General features: G+C 37.1%; 1 pseudogene; it reads right to left on the reverse strand.

Moving 5' to 3' along the window:
- Positions 1 to 476: 476 nt before the first annotated feature.
- On the reverse strand, positions 477 to 852 carry LOC117712342 (NHP2-like protein 1 pseudogene; annotated as a pseudogene).
- Between the last annotated feature and the right edge of the window lie 8,976 nt (positions 853 to 9,828).

Raw genomic sequence — 9,828 nt, forward strand, 5'->3', positions numbered from 1 at the left:
AAGGGTAGGAGGGACAACTACCCAAAGAAAGTTCCTCAGTCATGGTAACATTTATGGAAATCTTATATCAAAGGCACAAGGGATCACTGTTACTGTCATGTTACCCTGTGCAGTAGAATAAGTTTGCAGATAAATGTATACACTATCCCTGGCTTAGGTTTCTCCTCTGGTTTTCTTTTTTTTCCTTTTGTTAAATGGTGACATTCTGCCTTTCACCTGCCTTAGCTGTCATTTCATTTTTTAAAATAGAAAGAGTAAAAAATGGTAGAAGAGGATGAGGACATGGTGAAAAACAAACCTGTTAAGACGAAAATAAAATAAAAATTCAAAAACTAGATGTAATACAATATAACAGAAAATGGGTGGAAACAGTACATGCTAACAGACAATATGACACACAGACAGTATGGGAGTAGACAGAGAAGTGCAGAGGCCACAGACTATACCATGACAACAGCCTACACCAATACCACAGCCTACACCAAGAGCCTTTCAATAGACTGCTGAAGAAACTGGATCTGCTGCTTTAGCTGAGAGCCTTCTTTGATGGAAACAGAACAGGAGATGACCATGACTGGCCTGGAAACTCCACAGGCCCATCTTAAAGCCTTCTTGGAGCACACAAATATGTAGGGGACATTCTTGTCTTCACACAGCAGAGGAAGTTGAGAGATGATCTCCAAGGGCTCGGCATCTGCTGCCATCACAACGAACTCAGAGATGCGCCCGTTGAGGGTTTTGGTGGCTTCCCTGGCTTCTTTCTGAAGCTGCTTGTAGTTACAGCAGTTTTTAGGTGAGGTGGGCATCCGTGAGGGGAAAGAAGACCGTCAGATTCACATCAGCCTTCGTCATGGCTGCGGTTCGCCAGCCTTGCAGCAGCAAGTCCTTTCAAGCCCTGCCCCATCTCTCCAGCACCCATGTATTTTATAAAAATTCAAAGATTGTGCATGTGTATATGACATGAAAGACTAAGTAAAACTGCTCAGTGGGACAAAGAAGTCTAACCGATAGTGAGAGGACTGAGAAAGAAAAGGGTAGTAGTGGTGGAGGGGAATGGGTACAACTCAGTATTTACTTCTATGAGATATTCTTCTGTACCACAGTACCATGTCTGAAGATTATATGCTATGAAAGAATTTCAAAAGAAAATACATTTTAATAAATCTGACATTAAAAGAAATATGTTTAGTGAGTTTATTCTCTACTTTTATGTAACTAGTTGTATTATTTATAGTTCCACATTTGCTTTTAGCTCATTGAATTGTAATAATTAATAATGATGAGAAATACTATTGTAATTGTGATTTTCTCATTACCCAGTCATTATTTGAAATCATTTTAGCATATGGTGCCATAAGAACTCTGCTTGTGGGTTAGGAAAGATGATTTCAAAGAATTTAGTTGTGTTTAAATGAAGATCAAAAGCAATAGAAAATTAATGTGGCAAATTGCCTGCAACTACTAAAAGCAATTTTTACTCTCTTTCAGCTAAACACTGCTAATTCTTAGGTAAACAGCCTTAAATTAGTTGTTATATCTATCTAATTGTACACACATGTTACATTTATAAAATGTTCCCAAGTCATATGATTTAAAATGCCATTCCAAATGCCCTGAAATTAAATAGTCCAACCTTCTGAATAATATAAACTGAAAAATGTAACTTTCTTTAATTTGAAAACACACATGGAAACGTATATTAATGTTTATATAAATATGTTAAAATACTTGCTATCTTCAGTTACACCTGGTAGAACTATGAAAACTGTCAGTCATCAGGGCATTAATAAAGTCAGAGAAAATCTAGCATTCAAAGTGTTGAACCTTGAAAAATATGTTCTGTAACACCAAGGATTAGCAGCCCCAACAGTGGTTAACATTGTGGAAAACAACTAATTTCAAAATAGAGTTACTTAAAAAATAAATTCTTGGCTCTAATGGACTCTTAGTTGCAGGAAATTCTCTTTCCTGCCTTCTAAAACCAAAATGTACTTACTTCTGGTCTGACTGTGCTGCCAAGATAATCAGTTTCCAAATATGCATACACAAAAGCACCAGGCCTGGGGCCAGAGTGCACACTAAGTTAGGCAGTCAGCTCTGTAGGACCTTACATGATAGTCAGGAAATGAGCTGCATATATGCAAATTAATAAGAAAACAGCAGTTCCAGTAGAAAAACAATATGAAGAAAGCTCTCATATTGTGGTGAGTACTTCACACCTTTAAGAAAGTTCAACAATCCATCGGAGTGCATGTTGTAATTCCTATTGTGTTTCCAGAAAAACTAAGGCTCAAAGAGATTTGTATTATTTCTAAGAAATTACAAAATGTACAATCATACTCATATATATATATATATACATAGAAATATATACATACATGTATATGCATATACATGTATATGCATATACATGTATGTATGTATGTATATATTCCTAGTAAATTCTTATGCTGCTTCCCCCAAGGCTTGGGTCCTGGAATGCTGGTGTTGAGGGAGTGATAAAAGGACTGATATCAGCACACATAATGGTAAATCTGGAATTAGGTGAAAAGCTTTCCTCCATGAATCAGTGCAATCCCTAGTTAATGTATATTTTTTAAATTAATTTTTTTGCTTATTCATTTTAAGTCTGGCTCACTTCTACCTGCCTGTCATCCCCTCACACAATTTTTCCCTTACTTCTCCTCTGAGAAGTTGGATATTCCCCAACCCTGGCACTTCAATTCTCTCCAAGGCTAGGTGCTTCCTCTCTCACTGAGGCCACACAAGATAGCCCAGCTAAAAAAACATATGCCATGTACAGGCAAAAGCTTTTGGGATACCCCCAGCTCTGGTTGTTCTGGTCCAGCATGAAGACCAAGCTGTACATCTATAACATATGTGCAGGAAGGTGTAGGTCCAGCCCATGTATGTTCTTTGATTGGTGGTTCAGTCTCTGAGAGCCTCAAAGTTTCAAGTCAGTTGATTTTGCTGGTTTTACTGTGGAGTTCCTATCTCCTTAGGGACCCACAATCCTTCCTCCTATTCTTCCATAATGATCCCCAAGCTTCAGGCACTGTTTGACTGTGGGTGTCTGTATCTGTCTGAGTCAGCTGCTGGGTAGATCCTCTTAGAGGAGAACATGATCCTGTCTAGAAGCATGACAAATTGTCATTTATAGTGTCAGGGATTGGTGATTGCCATGGGATGGGTCTCAAGATGGGCCTGTTATAGGTTGGCCATTCCCTCAGTCTCTGCTCTATCCCTTGTGCCTGAATTACTGGTAGACAGGATACAATTTGGATTGAAAGTTTTTCAGGAGGGTTGTTATTACTCCACTGGAGTTTCTGTCTGTCTACAGGAGGCGGCCTCTTTGGATTCTATATCCCTAATGCAGTGAGTCACAGCTAAGGTCATTCCCATTGATTCTTGGACATCTGCCTTATTCCAGTCTCTGTCTCATCTTGTAGATGCTTCCCCCGCTACCTCTTCACCCTTGTCAGTTGCAGATTTCCATTCATTGTCATGGCTATCTAGGCATCTATTCTGTCCTTTCCCATACCCGCTCCTGAATCTCCCATTCTTCACCTCATTGCCCCTACCTCTCAGTCCCCTCCCTCCATCTGCCTCTTATGACTATTTTATTCCCCCTTCTAAGTGATATTCAAGCTTCTTTCCTTGAGCCTTCCTTGTTTAGCTTCTTTGACTCTGTTGGTCTTCCTGTGGAGTTTCTATCCCTTTAGAGGCTTCCTCCTGTTCTTCTCTAAGAGTTTCTAGGCTCCATGCCTCTGTCTTAGTCAATTGGTGGGTCTGGCCTCTTAGAAGACAGCTATGCTAGATTTCTGTCTTCAAGCATAACAGAGTATCATTAATAGTGTCAGGGACTGGTGCTTGCCCATGGAATGGATCTAAAATAGGGCCAATTGTTGATTGGCTCTTCCTTCAGGCTCTCTTCCATACCCAATCCCTATATTTCTTGTAGACAGGATATGTTTTGGATGGAAAGTTTTGTAAGTGGGTTGGTCTCTATTGCTCCACCAGGATTTCTGCCTGACCACAGGAGGCAGCTTCTTCAGGATCCATATCCCCAGCATAGTTAGTCACAGCTAAGGACACCCCAATGGATTCTTAGGTGCCTCCCCTATCTCAGGTCTCTGTCTCTTTCTGGAGAGGCTCTCTACCTCCCACCCCCAACAGTTGCAGATTCTCATTCATTCTCATGGCCATCTGGCCATTCCCCTGCCCCTCCACAAGTGTATTTTAACATGGGCACAGCCATGGAGAAGACACATGGGGCAATTGGCAAAGCTGTTGTAATACAGCTCAGGCAAAGCTTTTCTTAAGAACTTTTCTGAGTATGAATGTTAACTGAATGATGGACCACTATGTGCAAAGTCTATAAAGTCCACTTAGATGTTTACAGCTGGAGACCTCTCTTTACAGAGACCACCTGCATAAACTACTTATCTCCTTCCCCTGGGCTATACCTAAAGCACTAAGGTTCCTGGTTATGGTGGTAGCAGTAGAAGAACTTCACCTAATTCTTTTGTGGAATAGGTAATCTTATGTTTCAAAACAAAATTTGGAGGCTATAGAGATAGCTCAGAAATGAAGAGTGTTTGTACCCTTGCAGATTTCCCAGGTTCCAGTCCCAGCACCCAGATCAGGCAGGTCACAACCATCATGACCCCAACAGCACAGTAGGTAGGACATATTCTTCTGGACTCCATAAGTATTTACATTTACATGTCTACTCTCCCAAACACATATGCACAATTAAAAAAATAATAAAAGGAAATGTTAAAATACAACTAGGAATCATGTTACCAAAATCTATTAAACAATCCTAAGGACTTCTGATTACTGGCTATCAATCATTTAACCAGATGTTCCAACATGTTCCTGTAGTCTGTCTTGTTTTGCCTCCTAAGAAGGCATTAATGTGGTACTATGGGAATAAATGAGGTGTGTTCCTGCTCTAAAGGCAAACATTCTGTCGATCTGAGGCAAGCACTGTGGGCATCTTTCCCAATCATGTGCATCCCACAGGGTTGTCTCTTGCACAATATTCTTATTTTGTGTCTGCTGTGCTTACCTCATTTATTTCTACAGCATCACACTAATGCCTTCTTAGGAGGATGTAGTATCTCCACAATGCTATGTGTTGGTTTTGCATGGTGTGTCACGTGAAGAATGGGGGTCATTGTTCTCTAGAGGAACAGAATGGAAACAATGGCAACATGCTGCCAAAGAAGATTTATTAGATGAACTTACACAGTAGGTGCTATGTATTCCAACAATGGCTGTCTGTGTACTTGGGAAGCTAAGAACTTAGGCTTAGTCTGTGATAGAGGATGCGTTAGCCATCTCACTCTTTTGCCAAAGCTTGGAAGCTGCAAAAAACAAAAAACAAAAAACAACAACAACAAAAACCAAAAACAAACCAAAAAAAAAAAAAAAACCACCACCACCAACAACAACAACAAAAACCCCCAGCTACCCAGCTAGTTTTTAGTCAGTGGAGAATCTGGGCTTGGAGACCAGTGGTGTAAAATAGCAGAATTAGCAGCAACAATTAAATAGTGACACTTGCAATGAAGAAGCACCGCAGGCCTGCAATCTGCTCTTTTTCTTTGGACACCTTTATACAAGGGCTATCACTGGAACGTGCTGCTCACTATGAGGGAGGCTTTGTGCCCACAAATCCTTCCTGAAATGCTCTTACAAACATTTGGAGAGTGATATCTTTTAGTTGATAATGGATCCAACCAAGTTGTCAATTAAGACTAACTATTAAAGATGCCCAAAGGTAGGGAAACTAGATTGTCTTCATTTCTAAGTTCTTAATGTAGTACAGCTGAAAGCACCACCACAGTAAACATCACCAGGAAACTGAGAGAAATGGTCACTGTGGGATATGAATGTGCATTTCTCAAGTACTAAATTTAAACTCCTCCACTTGCTTCATTTAAATCTATAAATTTACAAGATATTTTGGTTATGTTAGTTCTCCTTTTAGTGTGTCTGTCTAACCCCTGTAGAATGTGTTAAAGCATTTCAAAATTCAAATTCAGTTGATATAATGGGGTGGGGGGAAGCAAATGCCTATCTCACAAATGGAAATGTTGAGAACACAAACAAAAATTATGTCTGGAAAAAATGTGTCATATTATTGAAACAAAATTCACAAAATATAGAAATGATGATAATGTATACATTGTTGAAGAGATTGTTATGGACTGGACTGTGCTGCCTCTCAATATATTGAAGGTCAACTCTTAAATTTTAGGATGAGGCTGTTTTCAGAGTGGTTATTTAAAGAGGAAACTGTATCTGAACTCACTAGAGTGGTCTCTGAGTAAACCACTCTCCTTGGGAAATAGGGCACAGGCATACACAGAGAATAGAGTACATAAAGATACAAGGAACAGCAGGTGAAAGCCAGCAAAGAAAAAAAGCATCCTAGAAATGCATGTTTGGTGACAACTCGATTTGTGTCTCACACACAGGGAGACAGGACTTCATGCTGTTTCAGCTACCTAAACAGCAGTTTCACATCATGGCAACCCTATAAAGTGTGCACATGTTCTCTTTAAAAAGCATTTATTTGGTAGGAATATAAAAATGAGAGAAACCAAATATGTTAAGAATTGTCAATTGAAAACTGAGTGGAATATTTTAAAGACAGAAAATAACAGAAGTATTTTTAGTAGGAGAATAGAGAAATACTTTGAGTTATTATCACATATAGAAAAAGAAACAAATTACAGAAAACAAGCTTAAGAATGCTATATAAATATATTCTTAATTATCTAAATTACAATCATTAACCAATTTAAAGTTATATTGGCTTGCTTGCATGTTCTCTAGAGGTAAAATTGTTTTTAAAGCACCATACCTCACCAACCAGCTCAAAATATAGTTATTGGGATTTTGCTTCAGTTAGTTATTTGAACTTTTGTTGTGTGTCTATCGAAACCCTGAAGACTGTGATTACTTGTATGAATATTCATCATGTTATCATAATTTTCAAGCATTTTGTTCTCATATTTATATAATCTTTATATAGATCAAGCTTAATTTATTTGCCTTTTAGTTTTAAGATGTTGTATTTCTTGTGTGTGTTTGTAAGAAAGTTAAATATAATCTGAGAAAGCTCCAAAGCTCATGTCTGCGAGGACACATTTTTTAGCACCAGGACTGATGTTGGATTTATTATCACAATAATAAAGCAGTTAGTCACCTAATAGGCTGAGTCACAGGCCACCAGCTCCATGATTGCCCAATCCTACTTTCTACAGGCCAACAGTAACAGAAATAGCATAGCATTGCACTGAAGCACACATACATCAGTGTACTATAACAGAGGACATGATAAACATCCACATAACAACAGACATGTCATAGTTCACAAGGATGCCAAAATTATACATTAAAAAAGAGCTTATCTACAAATTGTACAGGAAATGCTTACTATGGCATGTAAACAAATTATACCAAACCTCAACTCTTTTATCTGTCAACATTTAGCTGGCCAGTTCTTGGCCTAAAATTGATACATAATCCTGCTTTGACTGTTTGTTTTCAAAATGTTCATAACTATTATTAAGTAAATATTTCAGCTCTAAACTAATATATTTGATATGAGAATAGTTTTAAATAATTGTTATTTGAACAGATATACTTCTCTGACAATTGGGAGTTTTTTAATGGGTCTGAAGCAACATGTGAAACTACAACAAAAAATATTGTATGAGACAAGTTATCAATGCAGAAAGAGCTGGGTATTTAAGCAGTGAGACACTAGAAAATTTACTTAGACCCTAACTCAAGGCTATAAACACAGGTTCCATATTTTATATTTTTTTTCAAGTTGGGTCGAAAAACATCAATATACAATTAATACTTCCAAATTATATAAAATGGCATAAATGTTCCAAAAAAAAAAAACAAAACTCAGATACCACAAAGAGATTGCATATAGTTACAAACTTAATTACAACATTAAAAAAGAATTGTTCACAATTTCTAAGAATGAACATAGAAGAATTGTACAGATGGATATTTTTCTTGTATTTAAATTACTAAGCAATTTTTACATTTATTGAAAAAAATACTTCCCTTGTTCCCCATCTCAAGTGCTTGTATTATCTACTTTGCTCTCCATAAAGATTTCCCATCTGAAACCTTGTTAACACAGATAACAATAAGACATAGATGGATGTGTTCATCTGCTGAAATGTGTGATTAATTAGTTGATATGAGCTAAACGAAGACAGAACAGAAAAAGTACATAGAAAGTTCTGTTGGGCTCAAGTTAGCACAGGTCATACAGAAACATAAAAGCCTCTTTAACTATTAACTAGCCATATTATTTTTCATGATAATATGCTATACTTCATGAGAGTAGTGTGAATTTTCTTAATTTGTTCATTATTTTTAAGACACTTAAATTACAGAAATGTAAAGAAAATGGTGATAAAACCATTGCAATAAACTTGAACTTTTGTCCGTGTGTGTATTATTTTTTATTATTGAATGATTGTGTGTGTGTGTGTGTGTGTGTGTGTGTGTGTGTGTGGTATATTGCAGTGTGTTAATAAGTATGATATTGTACTTGCTTATGGATGGATGTATAAAAGCCACTCAATCTCCAGAATTTTTAAGACAGGATCTTGCCCAGAATCTGGATTTCTTTTTTTTTTTTTTTTCAACTATAAAAAGCAATATGAATCACCTGCCTCTGGTCTTGCACTGGAGTTTCAGAGTCATGCTACCGGCCCAAGCTTATGTGCCTTACTAGACCACTTCCTCACATTTACAAATACTCTGCGTTATTCCTCTAGCACTTAAAATTAAACAGACTTAAGCATTGCTAATTATTTGCTAACCAAGTAAGTTGTTTAAAATGATTTAACCGATTATTGGCTAACTAGAATTGCATTCTATTTTAGCTATGTGCTACTATGACTCAGCCCTGCATACCATGGATATTAACTGCAAACATTGATTGTGAAGAAGAACGAACAGGCACCACAATAAAGAATCACAATATCCTTTGTTTGCCATTGAAATACAGAGAAAATATTTTCTCAACTGAATTACCTTTGCAATTTCTTTCTGTAAATTTCATTAGCATAAAATTTTCCATTCTAACTCATACATTATAACTGGGTGAGAAAAAGTCTGTATATAAAAGGAAAAGAGTGCATAATTTTAAAATGCTTCCTAAAATACTCGTCATAACAATTAGCGTAATTTTATCATTATTTTGTTTATCTAAATTTATATTCAAATAAGTCAAGACTTAATGTGAGGGTTCTAAAGATTTCAAACAAGTTTTCTATTTGAGAAGGAAATGATTGCATACTAAAGGCATTGTAAGGTAAGAAAGGCCAAACCCTTCATGGTTCCTGTTTTGCTTTCTTTGCTTGGAATACCAGTTTGTCTTTACGAGCACTGCAGTTGTAGCTCCTGCAGCTCTGGTTTGCACTAGAAGCACTCTGCAGGATGAATCTTCCACAGACACTAAGATGCAGGAAGGTTTTAAGGAGATGTGCAGATTTTCATTTCCTGCTCAGAATCTTTGACATAAAATTAGCTTCTTGATGACTTATTTCCCATGGAAATAGAATTCTATTTCACTGCTGGGATTTAACTGTAGAAAACAGCTTGTTAAGCATTTATTAAATGATCTGCTTTCCTTCATCTGACATTAAATCACATTGTAATGCCAGGAGATCACAACTAATATGCTAATGAGTGACCATGACAAATCTGAATGAGAAGCTGAAAGCTCAAGCATCTTGAACCCAAACCACCTGAACATTGTGTTGTAACTTCTGTTGC

Source organism: Arvicanthis niloticus, chromosome 7 (assembly GCF_011762505.2).
Source record: "Arvicanthis niloticus isolate mArvNil1 chromosome 7, mArvNil1.pat.X, whole genome shotgun sequence".
NCBI classification, from domain to species: Eukaryota; Metazoa; Chordata; class Mammalia; order Rodentia; family Muridae; genus Arvicanthis; species Arvicanthis niloticus.